The sequence below is a fragment of the Montipora capricornis genome, chromosome 6 (assembly GCF_036669925.1).
Source record: "Montipora capricornis isolate CH-2021 chromosome 6, ASM3666992v2, whole genome shotgun sequence".
Lineage (NCBI taxonomy): Eukaryota > Metazoa > Cnidaria > Anthozoa > Scleractinia > Acroporidae > Montipora > Montipora capricornis.
Genome location: NC_090888.1, coordinates 31,088,966 through 31,096,554, shown reverse-complemented (window position 1 = coordinate 31,096,554; position 7,589 = coordinate 31,088,966).

Below are 7,589 nucleotides of genomic sequence, written 5' to 3'. Positions count from 1 at the left end.
CTTTTCTAGTACACTTTTAAGTTCATTCAGTTGGGATTTGCATGTAAATGAATGTTTGCAGTGGTAGGGTTTACCTTCTTCGTCTTCCTGTTCATTAAGATAAAAAAATTGTTACCCCAATGGTATTGTTTTTATTCTTAGCTAAACTGTTGATACACACTGTATATTAGAGTTTTCAATCTCTTTCACCAAACAGTGGTAACTGCGCTCACAAGTCATGTAAAATTTATTAGGTTGCTATTGGTTACCTTTTTATGAAACCTGCACCATGTCGAAGAGTGGTCATCGGTGTAGTGTTGGTAGTAGTTCATGATTGCCTTTCCAAAATCACCCAGTGGATCTTCTGATGAGTAGATCTCTTCACACTTTGTTAAGTTTTTTAAGCATTTTTTGGCATTTTGAATCATGCCTTCTGACATCCTTTTGCACTTTGGCAAACCAAGGTTCTTGCACTGTGAATGGTAAGTATTCATCATTTTTTTTTGGCGTATCAGTCCTTTTTATCATTCTTTACTGCTCATTTCTTGAGTGGCAAAGACTCAATAACTGAGCAGAAAGGGTGTTTCCACAGGGGTCCGCATCTTGTTAACCATTTTTTTGAAGTAATATTACTTCAATGTGTAGTCTTGTACGGTTGTGAACCGCCCGGAAAAGTAAATGCAATAGTTATGTCACCGGTGTCATTTACTAAGTATCGAGTAATACACTTTCTACATATCGGAAACGCCAAACTGTAGTACTGAAATCTACAGTTCGCACGCTACTTTACTGCAACTCGTACTCTGCACTCACCTGGCATGGGGTCTTTTTTACTTTTTCCAAGTCTGCATGGAAAGTTTTGGCAGTGTGGTTGCCGCAGTACACAATGTCCGTTTCTGGGCTTCTTGATAGCAGCACCTCGTGACATGCAGCGTCTTTGTCTAAGACTGCTTTTGTTATCGTCATCTTTTCCTTTCCTATCAGATCTGCAAGTATCTCGTCGAGCATGTTCCCTTCTGCCCCGCCAGATGTGCCCTCCCAGTTGGCACCTTGTCCTCGCTTCGTTCTGTGAGCGTAGCCGATTATGTTGCCTGTCTTGGCATCGTGCATTGTAGCCGAAGCGTTATTGGAGTAGTGACCTCTAGTAAGATAAAACCCATCGAACATGACCTCTAACTTCTTTTCATCTCCGCGCACTCGGATAATTTTGCGAGCCTGGTCAACGCTCCAGTTGGCAATTTTTTCCACTTCTGGGGCGATCCACTCAATAACTCGAATCCATTGCTTTTCGCTGAAGTGGCTTATTCCAAGAGTGCCCAGAACATGGTCGTAGTCCTTGTAGTACAGGCCACAAACAATGAATGTCAGAAGGATGTAGTTCGTAAGGTAAGTTTTGGGTTTTGATCGAGTCGGTATAATTTCGTCGCTGGTGGAAATGGTCCACTCCTTTTTACACTCTGAACAGACGAAGTCCAGCTTCAAAATTCCCGTCTTCGGTTCACTTAGTTTCGAAAATTGTAGCGTCCCTAAATTGTTGCAGTTGTTGCATTTACTTTCTAATACGGACTTTTGAAATTTTTCCGAAGCGCAGATTACCAGCGGGGACTGATTTATCCTTAAATGCTTTTTAGTTCGCTGTTCAGGGTCATGACCTTTGTCTTGAAAAAAGGCGTCCACTTTACGACTTGTTTCTTTATCCTCTTCACTTTCTGTTAGTTGTTCAGAAGACTTAGTTGGTACTTTTTCGCAAGGCGACTTTGAATTGCACAGAAAGTCTTGAAGTCGTTCTACGGATACCATGTCATCGTTCGCACATTCCTCTTCTTCGCTCACGTCAATTTTCTCTGGAGAGAGTGGGGTGATCATTTCTACTTCCACTGATCTTTCCTCAGTCTGAGTTGCCACTGTCGATGTATTTTTTAAGCACAGTTCTTCTTCAAAGAAGTTAACTTGACAGCCAACATCCTTTTTACTTAGCGAGGGCGGCGACCATCGACCACTTGCAGCTTCCAAAGCTCGCCGCTTTCTCTTCCCTACTTTTTTTCCCGACATGAATCAACCCATTTTTTTTTTTTTTTATGTTGTGTATTTAAAAAAATTTTGGTTTGGTTTTGAAACGATTATAATTGAAACAATTAGGAGATTGTTATCAAATTTTCCAGGTAGGTGAGTGGGTTTTTTGTCAGCTTACGATATGATGACGTCAGTCACCGGAAGTAACATTTCACTTCCCTAGCAACGCGCGAAAAATCCGTCAGTGGGCCCTTAAGGATAATACCTTGGGAATTACTGGTATTGCATTGAGTTTGCCTTATTGTCCAAACTTCATACTCAATACCATTCTGTGACATTAATGTACTCTTGCATCAAGTCCAATGTTGTCAAGTGTTATGTAAGTAATTTACAAACTCTTACTGTTGCAACTTCTTATGCATGTTTTCTCCCAACAGAAAAGCAAGATGAGCACGCAAAGCGCAAAAATGTCTTTTATATCTGTATAATCAGTAACATCCTTTTGTTACTGATTATAGATATAAAAGGCTTATAATTTTAATGTATTATAATTTATATTTTAACTGATATTAATTAAAGTGTTTAAGGAGGCTCGAAATAGTTTCTCCTTTTTTCAAACAAATAAACATATTCTGTCCTTAGATACAGTTAGGGTAATCATATGAAGACGAAATTTGGCCAGGCTATTAAGTACCCATCATACATTTTTCACATTATATTTTCCTCCAAAACAACGTTATCATGGCAATGATATTAGGCATTTCTTTGAGCCAACATATATTGTCTTTTTTGAAAAAAACAACAAGATGCAGCCTAGAGCAGACTGTTGAAGCTTCAGTGATGCTCTGCTACAACCACAACCAGAGAAACAAGCTTGTCGTTGTTTGATGAGAGGACGTCATCAAACTCAGTCATATGTGAATGGACTTCATACTGAAAGAGTGTAAGGCAACACGTCACATTATGTGTGTATATAACCATGTTTTGTTCATGTCATTCTGATAGACTATTTGTTGATCAAGTGAAATGGAAAGAACCTCTGATATTATCATTGGACTGCAAATTTTTAATCTTTAACACCCAAAAAAGGTATGAAAAGCAGAAAAATTTTGGCAACTTTTTGGAAATTCAGTAACTTATCGCCAACTTTTTTGGGATTCATCGGCAAATTGTGGCTAAGCCTACTAACAGACGCAACTCTTAGACAAGAGGTACAGGAGCTCAAAACAATGGTCCAGCGTCTGGTCCAGCGTCTGGCCCAGCATCCTCGAGGGACACCCGATACCCCGTCCAACGGTTGGCAGAGGACCTGGACTTCAGCAGAGTGTTGGATGTGTGGTACCCAGGGACACATTCAGCGCTACTGCTCTAAACGCTTCGAGTGGTAGGCTTTGTCCATCGTCAATTAGGTCACTTCAGCCACCTAAGGAATGTCCGGGAGACAAGACACTGTCAAGTTCAAGGGCCGGAGCCCGACAGACCTCCCAACACTAAGGCCCACCTTCCCTTCAGTAAAAACAGATGCTGTGGACACTGACAAACACGGCCTGTATGGCAATGGGATCGTGAATGGGACACTGGTTTGGTTTCTCGTGGATACAGGAGCAAATATCACTATCATTCAGACCCAGTTGTGGAAGGCTATCTCTCGCAGTCCAGTGTCAACACCAAGCCAACTTGAACATGTCCTGGACACCACGAAAATGGCTGACGGATGTTCCTCATCCCTCCTAGGACGTGGTAAAATGACAATTGGTTTAGGCGACCAGGAGCTTGTATACACAATCTGGGTGGCAGAAATCAAACTGGAGGGGATTCTTGGCTTAGATTTCCTTCAACAACATGACTGCCAGCTAGCGCTTAAAGATGGCTGTTATGAGCTACAGTTTGGCGATCTCAGTGAAGCTACCCATGGTCAACCCATCATCCGCAGCTGCTTCCAAGTTTCCGTTGAACACACAGCAGTTGTCCCTCCTAGGAGTGAGGCCCTGGTAGTTGGCAAAATTGTCGGCCATTACACTCCTTTCCTTGGATTGCTCGAACCTACGGCCAGACTTATGGAGGTCAATCAGCTGATTCTTGCCAGAAGCCTGGTGGACACCTCATCACACATAATTCCCTTTCAGGTGCTGAACCCTACAGATTACCCTTGTACACTGTATAAGGACACTGTGGCAGTAATGTGCAAACCCGCAGACTTTGTGGAAGCTCCGCACATCTGGGAAAACAACATGGCCCTCTGCCAGGAACATGAGAAAGGTGATAGTGTAACTGATGCAGTGCACAACGAAAGGGAAACGCTATCTGTCCCCGAGCACCTCGCAGAGTTGTTCCAACACAGTTTGCATCTACTAAACCCCGTTGAGCGCTCGCACCTTGCACAACTGCTGACCGACTTTGCTGATGTATTTGCCACCTCCTCTGATGCACTTGGTCACCCACCAGATTAACACTGGCTCCTCACAGCCTATCCGGCAGCCAGCGTGAGCGAGCTGAAGCCGACACACTGCTCAAGGACATGCTTAAAAAGGGAGTGATTGAATCTTCCTCAAGTTCCTGGACGTCACCCATAGTTTTGGTCAAAAAGAAGTATGGGTTCACCCATTTCTGCCTGGACTTCCGTAAGCTTTACGAGGTGACAGTTAAGGACAGCTACCCCCTCCCAAGGATCGACAACTGCTTGGATGCACTTGCAGGATGCAGCTGGTTTTCCACCCAGGACCTCTCGCATAAATTACACACCATGGAGACTGCGGGGTTTGGTGTCAACAAGACACTAGAAAGGGTTAAAGAAAGGTTCTATTGGCCTGGGTGGACAAAAGATGTGAAAGATTGGTGTCGGGCACAAGATCTCTGCGCCTCAAGGGAAAGACAAACTTGTACACCCAGAGCGCCCTTGAGGACCTACAATGTTAATGCACCTCTTGAGAGGGTGGCACTAGACATTTTGGGACCATTGCCTGACTCAGACCGTGGTAATAAATATATCGTCATCATAGGAGATTACTTTTTGAAGTGGACGGAAGCCTACGAGATTCCCAATCAAGAGGCAACAACTGTAGCAAGAGTGCTAGTTGAAGAGTTTGTGACTCGTTTCGGCATCCTGAAGCAGATCCATTCTGACCAGGGAAGAAACTTTGAGTCGAAAGTTTTCCAAGAAATGTGCAAGTCACTGGGAATGGACAACACCAGAACCACACCCCTCCACCCTCAGCCAGACGGAATGGTTGAGCGTTTTAACCAAACTATAGAGGAAATGTTATCCAAGTTTGTGGCAGAGAATTGGGAATCGACCTTCTGATTGACCTTCAGCTTGGACAACCAAAGCAAGAAAGTGGTTACCAGAACAAAACTGAGTATGTTCAACATCTGCAAGCCCGATTGGATAGAGTTCATGCATTTGCCGTGGGAACATGAAGTTAGGGAGCGAGAGGCACAAGCGATGCTACGATCACAAGGCACAGAATCGTGGCTTTGAGCGTGGGGATCCTGTTTGGTTTCATAACCCTAGGCGCAAGAAAGGTAGGACCCCGAAATTGCAGGGAAGGGACATACCTAGTGACATCACGCATAGATGACTTGATCAACCGAATCCAGAAAGGGCCTAAATCGAAACCAATGGTCGCCCATGTCGACCCATGGAAGAAATACCAAGGGAACAGTTTCGATAACTGGCTAGCAGAGCCAAACCTACTAACAAAAAGTCAGCTGAGCAGCATGTTCCCAAGTCTGCTACAGCAGCCAACGGCCTTGGAGGGGTGTCTACTGCCGCGTTGATCACGAAGGAAGCCTGCCTGGACAGCCGACTACCAAATGGACTAAAAATTTTCTATGTTTTCTTAAATTCAGCTAATTGTGACATTGTGTGAATCTAGTTTTGTTCTTTTGTATGGAGGGGGGGTGGTGTGACGGAACTGCTGCATGACATTATTCTAGTTGTGACTTGCCGCCTTGTTGTGTTACTGCCACGCGGTTGTAATAGGATCTCTCCAGAGAGTTAGTGGTTAAGTAGATGAATCTTAAAAAACATGTGCCGTTTTTCGGCTCGTTACAATACTTTGAGTTGTCTTGCACTGACGAGCCAGGTTTCCTTCAACTAATGCAAAAAAAGGCTGATTTTACGATGCCTTTAGCAAAAATCTGCAAGAAGGAAAGGCTTGAGGCAATGATTACCTTGTTTTAAGAAAAATAATTTGTTGCATACATGTACTCACCAGTACATGGTTTGGGGCTCATTGATACTTCTTTCATAGTCTACTGCTTTTGACTGTGATGCTATCACCAATAAAGGCAAGATATATTATTTAACTAACTTTGAAGCATCTGAGGGAATGGTCCATGTCGACTGATTGAAGAAATACCACGGGAACAGTTTCGATAACAATTTTAGAGACCAAGAAAAAAAGACCAGTCAGTGCTAGAATTGTTAGGAAGAAATCATCAAGCAAAGCATCCTAAAGGAGAAACATTATCTCATGATATGCGTCTTTATCGTTTTGACCTGATCCAAAGCTCTTTAACAACTGGAATTCCCTTGCCTAAGATCAATTGCCTACACTCTTTTCTCGAAAAATATGGGCATCGGCTAACCTGATACAGAGTAAATTCCTTACCCTATGGCGCGTCTTAAATTCTTGATTTTGAAATATGTAGCACAAGGAAACAGATAGTGCCTGTGAGTTTGTAGAACGGTAAGTCGCAGACGTAAACCGGTTCAAATACCAGTAAGCCCTTATAGGTCTTAAAATAACTGAGAGTGAAGGGGTTTCCGCTGAACACACCTTAACTTAGTTTCCGACTTCTTTCATTGTCAGTTATCTGCTCTTGGGCCTGTTTCATAAACCTTCAGAGTTCTGATGAATCGTTTTATTCCTTTATCCTTGTTGCCTTGCTGTTCATTGTATGATGCTATATACAGAATGTGAGAACTCTAGGCACAACGACCTTTGGTGCTAAAGGATTAATTCTCAGAAACTCTTTTTAAGATCACAATTGATACAGATTACAAGGAGGGCAGCAAGTCAAATCTTTCTTTATTTTCTTTTAGCACCCCAACAAGTACTGCTTGGAAAGCGACGACTCTTCAGAAAACGGGGCAACTATATTCCATTATTTGAAACGTTAGAAATTCAACTGTCTTCTCAAAAATTATTAAACTTGGGTCTGAATGGTCCGCAATTAACAAGAAATGGTATTGTTCTGAGCGATTTCTCCGATGGCACACTTTTTCGAAGCCATGATTTGACAACAACGACACTGCACTCAAGATTTTGTTGTACTATGACAACGTTAAATCTTTGTAATACTTTGAGGAACAAAGTACACAGAATAACATTGCTATATTTAACAATTATTCCATGAGCACGCATTAGAGATGAGATGATAGATAGCCAACGAGGCTTGTAGCGCCGAGTTGGCTATAGTCATCTCATATCCAACAAGCGCGAGTGGAATAATTTAATTATTAAAAACGCCCCCAAAATATACAAAACTAGACTACAATAAAAATAAAAAGGCCCAAAAAATCATGCATATGCTTGCCGTGTTTGTAGAGCATGGTACAATGGCTCATAACCCATGATGGCTTAGCCAATCAA